The sequence below is a fragment of the Odocoileus virginianus genome, chromosome 13 (assembly GCF_023699985.2).
Source record: "Odocoileus virginianus isolate 20LAN1187 ecotype Illinois chromosome 13, Ovbor_1.2, whole genome shotgun sequence".
In the NCBI taxonomy this organism is placed as follows: domain Eukaryota; kingdom Metazoa; phylum Chordata; class Mammalia; order Artiodactyla; family Cervidae; genus Odocoileus; species Odocoileus virginianus.
In genome coordinates, this window is record NC_069686.1 from 57957687 (window position 1) to 57971500 (window position 13814).

Below are 13814 nucleotides of genomic sequence, written 5' to 3' on the forward strand. Positions count from 1 at the left end.
AGCTTCCAAAGATATTTCCTAAAACAATTCTCCAAAGTGATCGTTATTGTTATTTTGTATTTAAATACAGTAAGCCTTGGGGCTTCCCAGGTGACAGTAGTGGTAGAGAACCCACCTGCCAATGCAGGGGACATAAGAGACAGGTGTTCAATCCCTCGGTCAGGAAGATCCTCTGGAGGAGGGCATGGCAACCCACTCCAGTATTCTTGCCTGGAGAATCCTATAGAGAGAGGAGCCTGGTGGGCTATAGTCCGTGGGATCACAAAGAGTCAGACATGAAAGAAGTGGATTCAGCAGCAGCAGCAGCAAGCCTTAGAGAACTTTAAATATGTATCCAAGTTTATACATCTAGGGATTTTCATATAGATGCTGGAGCCTAGAACTATTGGAATTGTTATTTGATTGCATTCTGTGAGTCAAATGGTAAGAAACATAAACTGCTTTGTCTTCTCTTTGCTCATTCCATCTTTGTTATAGTAAGAATGTGTTTTATTTGCCAGGTACACTGGCAGTGCGGGTAACTCCCATAGAGACTAATATGGAGATAAAGAAGGATAAATACAATCGCAATGGTAAATATGTAAACTGTTGGGAGAGAAATTTTAAAAAATAAGTGGTTCAAGAGGGCATATAGCATGATTAGTTGAACATTCTAGGGAGCTCAGACTCTAAAGGGGGTAATCTTGTTTGAGGGACAGTAAGTTCTAGTGTTTGAAAATAAGAGTTGAAGGCAGAGAGATTCAAACTGGGTGAAAACACAAGAATCTCACAAGCACTGCTAATAAAAATATTGGTATTTAGAACTAGAATCCAACGAATTATTTGAATGGGGTCAGTCTTTAGAACAATCAACTGTTGAATTATTTGAGTGGAGTGACTCAATCGTGCTTACATATCCAATGTGTCACAGATAAAATCATCCAGTGCTGTTAGAAGATCACTTTAATGTGCCTTACCATTTCATTTTGCTTTATTTGGCTTGCACTCTGGGGGTGGTGCTGAATCATGTCTGTATTAATAAGCACTACAGGTGATTCTGATTCCTGCTAACATGGGAGAACCACTGAAGGAGGCTTTTATTTACAGCATTTGGTCTCAATCCTGGCTGCACACTAGAATCCTGAGGAGGCTTCCTGAGCTCTCTTTGGAAAAATACCACTAAACCTATTTAACTGGTCTGTAGTGGAACCTGAGCATCAGAACATTAAAAAAAAAAAAATGGCATTAAAGTGTAGACAGCTTTGAAAACTACTGGGTCAGCCCATCAAGGAATTACAGGGTTGGCTGAAATGATCGTTTGAGTTTTTCCATTAGATGTTATGGACAACCCAGATGAAATTTTTGGCCAACCCAATTACTCTAGTTGACCCTGACAGAAAAGGATTTCGTAGCCTGGCAAGGCAAAGAGGTAATAGATTATGGGAACTGCATCCAGTTCTCATTCAAATTCTCAGGACATAAATGAACCTCAGAAGAAGGAAGTGATGCCAGCACACTCAGCGAGACTACTGCAACCTTGATAGTAGTTGAGAATATTCCTGATGGCCATGCTGTAGGAGAAATGAGTCTTCTGAGATTGTCTGCACTGGTACACTCGGAGCTCTGCTGTATATGAAAATCAGAGAGGGGGTGATGGCCAACAGCTGGAGAAACAGCAAAGGTAGGTCTTCCGTGGGTATGGCCTAAGGACCAGGCTCTTTGCCCATTCCAGTGCAAAACAGCTTGAGATGCTCACGCAGTATCGTTATGACAAGGGAAGTGCCGATTAACTGGTATTAGATGGCCCATAAGCTAAGAGCTTAGTTCTCTAGTTTCTAAACTCAAGGTCCAGGAAAGTGATTCTATGGATTAATAGGCCCAGTGTGCAAACTTACAGAGAATGCAAAAAGGTCTAAATGGTTGAGATGTTATAAAGACTTGTGTTTGTCAAGGGGGAGGGGAGAAGGCTGAGGGAAAGATTGCAAGCTTGGGATTAGCAGATGCAAACTATTTTGTCAACAAGAGTCTACTGTATAGCACAGGAAACTATATCCAATATTCTGTAATAAACCATGATGGAAAAGAATATGAAAGAATATATATATATATATATATGTATAACTGAGTCACTTTGATGTATAGCAAAAGGCAAAGACAGCATTGTAAATCAGCTATAGTCCAATGATTTTTTTTAAAAAGTTATTTGAATATGCTGCAAAGTAACTAGTTGTTTAATTGTAGCAGTTTAAAGTTAATATTTAAGCATTTTTGGTTCATTTATGAAAATGATGCATAAATTTAGAAACAAACTATCAGAAACACTTTTTATCATCATAAACTAGGAAAAATTACAACAAAACAACTGTGATATTTACATTTTATTTAGTGCTAATTTTTCTTCAGGCAGTGGTCTAAATGCTCTGAAGCTATTATCTCATAGAAATCTGGCTTTTGTGACGTTACTTTACAAATGAATATGTCTAAGGAAATGATAGAATAAATAATTTGCCTAAGATTCATGAATTAACCAGCCTTAAAGACAGGATTTTAAACCAGACAGTAAAACAACTAAGTTATCACTACTGAGTTATATAATATTCTAGGTAGAGATGTGTGTTATGTGCTTATTAATTTGATCATGAAAGAAAGTAGAAATATAAATGATTCAAAATATGTATATTTATTATTATAATAATGCTCACTTTAATTTAGACAAAATAATTTTAACAGAGCTAATTCAAAAGTCAATATTTAATGAATAAATGATATATTTGAAAAGGATACATTCACAGGTTTAGTACTAGCAAAATGAGTATATCAAACTAACCCAGCTAAAATGTAGAAAGTGAAGGAGAAAGTCGCTCAGTTGTATCCAACTCTTTTTGACCCCACGGACTATATAGTCCATGGAATTCTCTAGGCCAGAATACTGGAGTGGGCAGCCTTTCCCTTCTCCAGGGGACCTTCCCAACCCAGCGATAGAACCCAAGTCTCCTGCATTGCAGGCAGATTCTTTACCCGCTGAGCCACAAGGAAAACCCAAGAATACTGGAGTGGATAGCCTATCCCTTCTCCAGCAGATCTTCCCGACTCAGGAATTGAACCGGGATCTCCTGCATTGCAGGTGGGTTCTTTACCAACTGAGCTATAAGAGAAAAATGTAGAACTAAATACCAATTGAGTCAAGGATAGATTAAGATAAGATATTCCAATATTTATTTTATAGTATTTTGGAGGGAATGGAGGAGAAAAAATTATCTGAACAGCTAAATATTGAGAAATTTACAGAGCTGAAAAGTGAAATATGGGAAATAAACAGCATGTATATTAAAAACAGTCATCTTATTAAAACTATTGACATTGATGAATAAAGATACAGTTAATTCCTTCAGAGAAATGAAACAAGATTATTTCCAAGCTGTAACTTTAAGGTCAACATATACAACCCTATGGACTGTAGCCTGCCAGGATTCTCTGTCCATGAGATTCTCTTTGGAAGAATACTGGAGTGGGTTGCCATACCCTTCTGCAGGGAATCTTCCTGACCCAGGGATCAAACTAGCATCTCCTAAGTCTCCTGCATTGGCAGGTGGGTTCTTTACTAGTAGCACCACCCTGGAAGCCCTAAATCAACATATGTGTGTGCGCTTGCTGAGTCACTTCAGTCATGTCCGACTCTTTGCAACCCTTTGAACTGTACTCTGCCAGGTTCCTCCAATATAAAATAAAAATTAAATTAAAAAAATACAGTAAGATCCATGATTCATTCTCATTAGCAGCAATAGAAGTCTGAAGATATTAAAGTGATACCTTAAAAAGCTAACAGAGACATATTTGACAACATTGTCATGAAAGAATAAATATAAAGTATAATCATTTTTACATACAAAAGATGAATATTTTATCATTGATATAAAAGTATTGTGAACTGTTGCACTTCAAAAAGAAGGAAAGTGACTCCAGATGAAAGAGATACATTACTAGAAACATGAACCCAGAAACTAGCAACACATCATTGCTTTTTAAAAGCTATAATATCTTTGTATATTTTTTCAAAGGGATAAAGCAAAAAGTCTACACAACAATAGTAAGATACAAAGCAGGAAATGAAGTCTTTGATGATTAAAGATTTTTATCATTGTCAAAGAATAGATATAACAATAGACTTATTTGAACAAACTTATTACAAATCATCTCAAAATATATATAATCACAGAAACCAAAGAAATGCAACTAATATACTAGATATCAGAAGGAAAAATAGGTCTCAGTAAAACAGAAGGTGAAGTAAACATTAAAGAACAAAGAAAACAGATGGTAGAGAGAGAATGCAAAATAAATAATTAGAAAATTTATTTCTGTATTAGTGAACACATTAAATGCACACAGATCATTGAGTTAGATAAAAATAGCATAACATAAAACAATTTTGCAACACTATGTGGCTAACCATCTGAAGGAGAACTGCACAGTTCCTCATATATATATATATATATATATATAGAGAGAGAGAGAGAGAGAGAGACAGAGAGAGAGAGAAAGAGAGAGAGAGAGTTGATGGAATAAAGATACATTAGGTAAACACTAATTACACAATCAAAAAATTGGGTTGGTAATACTAATATCAGAAAGAATGCAAATTAAGGCAAAAAACACTAAAACGAATCAAGACACCCTCTGTAAAATGATTAAGAGAGCAATTTATCAACATGACTTGGAAATCTTATGTACTGAACCTATCAAGTAAAAATTTTAAATTCCATAATTTTATTATTTTAGCACATTTTTGCAATAAACACATAGATCAAGTAACAAAATTGAAAATAAAAGGTGTTGGACAATAATAAATGAGATGAATAAGTCTTCACATAAGATTTAGAGAATAAATAATTTTGCTCCATGTTTTGTATAAGATTTCAGTGAAAGAAGTATATGTTAAACATAAAGAAACTTCCTCAAATATATTGTAAACTTCTTATTTTATACCATTATTCTTTATTTTTTTTGCATGAATGTATTCTTTGGAATGAATTCCTTATTCTACAATTTGTTTTACTTTTGAGTTGTTAGTATACACAAAAATACAACAAAAGCATCTTTCATTTACCATGAGCAATCTGTTCTTGATGAAAAAACTAAACAGGAGCTTTCTTGCCATCATTTGAAGCGTTAGAAATTAACCCCCCAAGCTCCCAACAATTTCTAAAATAGCACTGAGATACAGAAAACATTTGTGTCTATATAAATGTAATCTCAAGAAAAAATAATTAAAAAAAAAAACATACTTTGCTTCTATAAGTTTAATGTCATCATATAGTTGGGGATTCACTTTAACACTGAGCATTTAGCAAAAGAATATTTAATTGAGAACATTCACACACAATCTCCCTTTATAGGCATGGAATTTAAGATCCATATAGGTGATTCCAGGCTTCTCAGGTGGCACTAGTCATAAAGAACCCACCTGCCAATGCAGGAGACGAGAGATGTGGTTTTGACCACTGGGTCTGGAAGATCCCCTGGAGAAGGGAAGGGCTCCTCACTACAGTATTCTTGCCTGGAGAACCCCATGGACAGAGGAGCCGGGCAGGCATGGTCCACAGGGCCACAAAGAACAGAATACGACTGTAGTGACTTAGCACGCACACACAGGTGATTTTGTTGTTGTGTCTCCTCATATTTGGAATGTTAAATCTTTTCCAAGCTCTTCCTTGTCTTAAAATGTTTTATTAAGAATGAAAAGTGAAAGTTGCTCAATCGTGTCTGACTCTCTGCAACCCCATGACTGTACCGTCCATGGAATTCTCCAGGCCAGAATACTAGAGTGGGTAACCCTTCCCTTCTCCAGGGACTCTTCCCAACCCAGGGATCCAACCAAGGTCTCATGCATTGCAGGCAGATTCTTTACCAGCTGAGTCACCTGACACAGATATCACTTTCCTGTATAATGTATGTTAAGTTTGGATGTTAACATGCAGTAAGTATTCTCTGTTAGTCACTCAGTTTGTGCAACTCTTTGCAACCCCATGTACGGTAGCCCCCCAAGCTCCTCTTGTCCATGGAATTCTCCAGGCAAAAATACTTGGGTTCCCTTCTTCAGAGGATCTTCCCGGCCCAGGGATAGAATCCAAGTATTCCATCTTGGATTCTTTACCATCTGAACCACCAGGAAAGCCCGGAAAGTATTCTATAGGCAAACATTAGGCAGATAGTGATATGCCTTTAGTGAATGCATGTGTGCTAAGCCACTCCAGTCATGCTCGACTTTTTGCAACCCTATGAACTGTGGGCCACAAGGCTCCCTTGTCCATGGGATTCTCCAGGCAAGAATACTGGAGTGGGTTGCCATGCCCTCTTCCAGGGGATCTTCTTGACCCAGGAATTGAACTCATGTCTCAAGTCTCCTACATTGGCAGACGGGTTCTTTACCACCAGTGCCACCTGGGAAGCCCAATATGCCTCTAGTACTTTTTACAAATACAGTACAACTTGTACCATATAGGATGTAATTTACTAAAAAAATGTTTCAATATTAACTACTACTAACAGTTTTTGGTTTATGATTTTATATGTATTAAGGGATCAGTAGACTATTGAAGCATATTCATATTTTTTACATTTAATGTGCATGCAGAACTTATCCCCTATGTGATTCTTATTTAGAAAGATGGTTTTTGCATCAACAAATATTTTTCCCATTTAATCTCTTTAAAATCACTACAGGGTTACTGGTGAAAACAATATGAATTTTTAAAAAAATCTTATAAATTTGACATATGCATGCAAAACATTTTCTTTCAGTTTAAATAAGCATTTTAAACATTTGTGTATCCAAAACATTGGTATTTATATTTAAATATGACAAATTGAACATGCACATATTTCTCTGCTTCCTTGATTGATTCTCACTGAAAAGACAGCAGAAGAATCAGCTGGACAAATCAGCAAGGACATAAGAACTGAGGAGAGGATGGATGGCAGATAAAAACTGTCAAAAAAGTTTTAGAAGGTGAAAACTGATGAAGGAAACCCATTTTGGAGCTTTTCCACACAGTTGAGTGCCTGTGGCAGGATTAACAGCTAATCTGTGGTCTTTCCTCTAGCTTTAGGGATGCCTGGGGCTTTGACCCTTAGATAAATCCTCCTTGAAAGACTAAGTGAGGAAAGTATACCAGTCTTCTGGTATACATTAGAAAGTATACATCATTCAAAATAAATGATGCTGCTGCTAAGTTTGCTCTGTACCAGGCTAAGCCCTGGTACCTGGTTGTTGCAATTATTTATTAAGTAATCGCTTACTGATGAGTAACCTGAAATTGATAAATAAGCTGTAATTTAGGAGTAATGTATAACTGATGAGATTCAGCTTCACCAGGGAATGAAAGCTAATCAAGAACCCCAGAGAGAGCTACATGACTAATGAGGTCTAAAGACACCACTGTGTATGGCTTTCCTTGGCTTCATCTCACATGATGACTTGGATTCAATGGGGAATGGCAGGGACATTTGGAATCTACTCTTGAGAATCCTGAAAGATCTACTAGCTGTTGTTATACATGGTTTTCTGTCTTATATTATGTTTTAAACTGTGTAACACTGGTACCAATAATTTGGCCACCTGATGCAAAGAACCAACCTATTGGAAAAGAACCTGCTGCAGGAAAATATTGAAGGCAAAAGAAGAGGGTGCGGAGGATGAGATAGTTAGATAGCATCACTGACTGAATGGACATGGATCAGCAAACTCTGGAAGATAGTGAGGGACAGTGAAGCCTGGTATGCTTCATTCCATGGGGTTGCAAAGAGTCGGACACGACTTGGCAACTGAACAACAACAGCAACAATACTTGATACTAGATGAATTTTATTGTGTCTCTGGGATTTGTTAACCTCAATCTAAAACCATTGTGACTTATCCAGCAGAGTTAATGTTAAAGGCTAAAGGAAGGAAGGGAAGGCAGAGAAGCTAATTTGTGTAGCAGACTACCAGAATATCCAACAAATTGGAAACACTGCCTTTGAAAGTAACAATAAAAAGGCTTGCCTGAAAACCTTTTAAAGAGTACATATGTGTACATGCTAAGTTGCTTCAGTTGTGTCCGACTTTTTGCAACGCTATGGAATGTAGTCCACCAGGTTCCTCTGTCCATGGGATTCCCCAGGCAGGAATACTGAAGTGGGTTGCCCTGCCTTCCTCCAGGGGATCTTCCCAACCCAGGGATTGAACCTGAGTCTCCTGCATCTCCAGCACTGGCAGGCGGGTTCTTTACCCACTAGGATACTTGGGAAAGTATATATATCCCCATATTTACATACTTCACAGGTCACTCTCCTTTTCTTAACGCTAGAGACAGCCTACAGGTTTGCTTTCTGGAGGCAATGCATTTGATTTACATAAAACAGTGTCTCTCCCATGGACTTCAGAAAGAAAGCTGAAACTGTTGGATATTGGGGCACCAGGCATGGCCAAGGGGAAGAATGAGGCACATTACTGAAAGCAAAGAATTTGTGTAGGGACTGATAGCCACCTGTGTGCTCTGATTTCCCTTCTCAGCGCCTGAAATGGAGATTTTGAGATGAAAGTAAATATTGTAGGATAGATAAGGGACCTGTGTTTCTTGGTACTTAAGAGTTTTTTCCTGAAAAGAACAAAAACAAAACAGAACAAAGAAAAAATCAGTCACATCTTACGAGAACATCTCATTCTGTGATCCAAATGTTGAGAAGCCGTGTCCATGCATACAGTTTTAGTTACCTTTCAATGTGATAAAACTTTCAGATATTTAAAAAAGTGTTTAATAAGATCAAAGACACCCCGCTCACCCTAAATAAAGGAAGATGCTGATCAATGGACTAGAGGAATAAACTGAAGAAGTGGAAGTCATACAGTCAATAAAATAGGGCTGGGTACCAGCGAAAGAGAGAGAGAGAAGGAAATCCCCAGATTGAAGGAGAGAGACATGCTAGGACATTTGTTCCATAGTGGGCAGAGGATAATCCACATCTTCTGGAGAAGAGATGAGAGAAACTAAGGAGAGATTTCAAGGAAAAAAATAAAAGTAGTGCAGATGATTGACCTGACGTACTTAGTGGTATTAGGATGAACTTTTACTTGCGAGCCTGGAGATAAATTAGTGATCATTAAAAAGGAAAGGAAGCCAACAATATAATTACTTAATTATTGACTTGAGAAAAAAAATACGAAGTTAATCAAAGTAAATTTCAAGCTATATTTTTAATATAGTTGTAGGATAAAGACAGTAATATTGATTTAATGGAAACTATAATATAGCTACAGTGAAGGGCCAAGAGATGAACATTTATTATTTGCATGAGGGCACATGAAGCTCAGTTCAATACTGTATTGCATGGAAGTCCATAGATAAAAGTATGATCTTATTTTTGAGACTATGGAAGCAAATACAATGTAAATAGCTAAAATAGTTAAAAATGATTGTTTCAACAAGTGGGGCATAAAGATAGATGCAGTGAGGAGTGAGAAAAAGAGCTGCCATTTTACTTTATATAGTATTGCCTTACTTGTAAAAAATATTTTACTTGATGAAACTAATAAAAAATAAATTACTGTTTTAAAAAAGTTAACAAATTTCTAAAAAGGGAATGCTTTTAATCCTTCTTATAGAAAAAAACTGTTTTTTTTTTAAACAGTTTGCTGTAAATTCTTTGACCTGTCTAGATCTAAATCCAGTTTATGACTCACTATTTTAAGCTAGTTTTTAAATCAGTTTTCCCAGGCAAGAGGAGCCTGGCAGGCTCCAGTCCATAGGGTAGCAAATTGTCAGGCATGACTGAAGCGACATAGCGTGCATGCACGCATTTGCAGTTAGGACTTCCTGGGTGACACGGTGGTAAATAATCTCCAATGCAGGAGACAAGGGTTCAATCCCTGAGTTGGGAAGATCACCTGGAGTAGGAAATGGCAACCCACTCCAGTATTCCTGCCTGGAAAATTCCACAGTCAGAGGAGCCTGGAGGTGCACAGTCCATGAGGTCACAAAGTCGGACAAGACTGAACGCGCATGCATGACATGTGCACTTGATTATTACGTGCTGTTGGGAGGGGCTCATTAGGAGAATGTGATGGATGGTTTACCTGCCAGTGGGAGCCAGGCAACTGGAGGCTCCCCTCCTCCTCCCTGTCCTTGGAATGTGCAATATACCTACTCTTCTTATACCAGAAGCCATTTCAAGGACTCAGACTTGAGAGAGCAATGCTGAGACTATTTGGACTGAACTGCATCAAGATTTATATATAAACTTTCAAAATTCTGGTGGGTCGGTGGGTGGGTAGACCTATTCATCTTGCTGCACCTAAGACAAGCCTCATAGGTAAATTTTCTGCTTATTAAAACTGCCACCTACCAATCTCGAGTGTTCTGCCTTTTCCTTCATTCTCTCCTTGACATATATGTACAGAGGCCAGTTTATGAATCAATACATAACTCATAATGCTGTTACGAGGAGCTAATAAAATCACACACAGTGTTGCACAGTGCCTAGACTGTCTCCATTTTCTCTTCACAAGAATTATAGGTTTGTTGTGATTCTATGTAACTTCTAACCCTTGTCGTTGTTTAGTCGCTAAGTTGTGCCAGCCTCTTTTGCGACCTCATGGACTGTATCCTATCAGGGTCCTCAGTGCGTGGGATTTCTCAGGCAAATATACTGGAGTGGGTTGCCATTTCCTTCTCAATGGGATCTTCTTGACCCAGGGATCCAATCCATGTCTCCTGCACTGCAGGCAGATTCTTTACCACTGTGCACCCAGGGAACCCAACTTCTAATATGGAATCTTGTAAAAATATCAGTTTCCTTTCTCCTTTTATCCAACTAAGTATATACAGTGCATGTTTTTCTTTCAGGATCGAGATTGATAAAGTTTGTACAACCGTGGTGCTCCTGGCATTTTGGGTGAGATAATTCTGTACTGTCCTGTGCATTGTAGGACATTCTTGGCCTCTGCCCACTAAATACCTCCATGCTGCCCACTAGCATAACTCCCATATCTCAACGGTGACAGCCAACAGTGTCTTTAGACATTACCAAGTCTCCTCTGGGGGCAAAAGTAGCCACATGTTGAGAAACACTGATGCATGTCCACCTCATTTTCCCCAATGTCTATGCATACCCCTGACCAGTGGATGTCTGATTTATTTATTTTTAATTTGATAAAAAAATGCTGAGTGAAGATCCTGGTTTAAAATTATTATCAAAATACTGTCATGAGCATTATTGTACACAAACATTTGATTATATCTCTTATAATGTCCTGGGAAGAAAAGCAGGGCATACATAATTAAGATTATTCAATATAAATTTAAATTGCAAAAGTTATAATGACTTTAAAAATGCATATAAAGATATGTATATATATTTTATCATCTCTAAAATTATCAGGATTCTTTACATCAAAAGCTTATTCAGATAAAATAAAACCCTTTCTCATTATTGCAAATGTCCCATAAACTGGGAAACAAAGTCTTTAGTTGCAAAGATACTGTCTCCTGATTTCCTGTCATCATAACTGAATTATGAAAATGCTCTTGAGAACATTTTTCTCCAGAAAGAGAATTTTAGGATATATATTTTTGTATGAGTAGAAAGTTGCAAAAGTCTGCCTTTTCATAGAGGTCTTAGAGGACCATTAAATCACTATTTATGCAAGGTTCATATATCAATTTTGAAGACATGCTTCAAGATTGACATTTAGTTCATTTCTAGAGGCAAATGGATGTGCTGGCTTAATTTATAAAATTAAATTTTTGATGTATTTTAGGTATTGGAACAGATATAAATTAGTATCAACTTGCTTATTCTAGATACATAGTTAACAAAATTTTATAAAAACAAATAAATATAAAGAAAGAAATATAATAATAAAGCCAATGGACAGAGATCAAGCCCAAAGAGAAAAAAGTTAGCAAAGGCATTTATTTTCCATTACTTTGGTAATTAGAAAGTTTAGATATATTCTTCCCATTAACAGAAAGCTGTCCAGATGCAGAGAGACATAAAAAGTAACATAAAGTGTTAATGAGATTGAGGAGGTAATGGTAAAAAGTTTCCAACCTGAATATTTCATGATATGTTACCATTCAGAGGATGTCAGTATATATAGCTCCCTTGCAGCTCAGTCTTCAAAGACACAATACAAACAGGCAATCAAAGTTCTGGAACTTGACAACATCTTCAGCAAAATATCCCAGAGACCTGTAACGCCTTAAGACTCTATAAAAACTATAGTTGGAATCACCTGTATATGTATTTTGTTTTTGGCTTTGTTTTTTGCTGTTTGTGAACAGTGATTGCAAACTTGCTTAAATGCTTCCTTTCAATCCTCTCAAAATAATCTTCATACTGCTTTCCACAGCATCTAGTAGACTTGCCCCAGCATTAGTCACCACTTCGGATAATTAAATCAGTCTCTGGATAGGTTAATGCATTATATAGGAATGATAATATTTTATGTTAAATTAAATATTTTTATTATAATAATGTTTTGTTTTGCATAAACTCTGAGAAAACTGATCATTAAATATTTTTAACACATTGCTGTTATTGTTCAATCACTAAGTTGTGTCCAACTCTTTGAGACCCAATGTGCTGCAGCACACCAGGCTTCTCCGTCCTTCAGTATCACCCAGAGTTTGCTCAGATTCATGTCCATTGAGCTGGTAATGCCATCCAACTATTTCATCCTCCATTGCCTCCTTGTCCTCCTGCCCTCAGTCTTTCCCAGCATCAGGATCTTTTCCAAAGAATCAGCTGTTCGCATCAGGTGACCAAAGTATTGGAGCTTCAGCTTCAGCATCAGTCCTTCTAATGACTATTCAGGTTGATTTCCTTTTTGGATTGACTGGTTTGAGCTCCTTGCTGTCCAAAAGACTCTCGAGAGACGTCTTGAGCACCACAGTTCTAAAACATCAGTTCTTCAGTGCTCAGTCTTCTTTATGGTCCAACTCTCACATCCGTACATGACTACTGAAAAAAACATAGCTTTGACTATATGGACCGTTGTCACCAAAGTGACGTCTCTGCTGTCGCAGCTTTTTTCCAAGCATCTTTTAATTTCGTGGCTGCAGTCACTGTCTGCAGTGAGTTTGGAGCCCAAGAAAATATCTGAAGTTGTTGATATTTCTCCCAGCAATCTTGATCAGCAAGTGTTTCATCCAACCTGGTATTTCATATGATATACTCTGCATATGAGTTAAATAAGTGTGACAGTATACAGCATTGATGTACTCCTTTCCCAATTTTGAACCAGTCTCTTCCATGTCTGTTCTAACTGTTTAACTGCTTTATAACCTGCATACAGGTTTCTCAGGAGGCAGGTAAGTGGTCTGGCATTCCCATCTCTTTAAGAATTTTCCAGTTTGTTGTGATCCACATAGTTAAAACCTTAGGGTAGTCAATGAAGAAGAAAGAAGTAAATGTTTTTTCTGAATTCTTTTGCTTTTTCTATGATCCAGTGGATGTTGGCATTTTGATCACTGGTTCCTCTGGTTGGCAATTGGATTTCTGGTTCCTCTCTATTGTGTTCCTTTAAAACACTTTACTTCTATTATCCATCACTTTTCTTACTTTTGGTATATCCTCCCAGACACTTTTTATTCTTATATATGCTTATAGAATATTGTTTTACTAAAATAAACTTATATTTTACATATACTTTATAACATGCTTTCTTCGGTTAATGATATCTACTTTCCCATGACAGTATACTTTGATCTTATACCACACTCAGTTCTACAAGCAGATTTCCTCAAAAATCTCCCAAATGATCTTTACATCTGGTTTGTTCTTAGAGAGTTTAT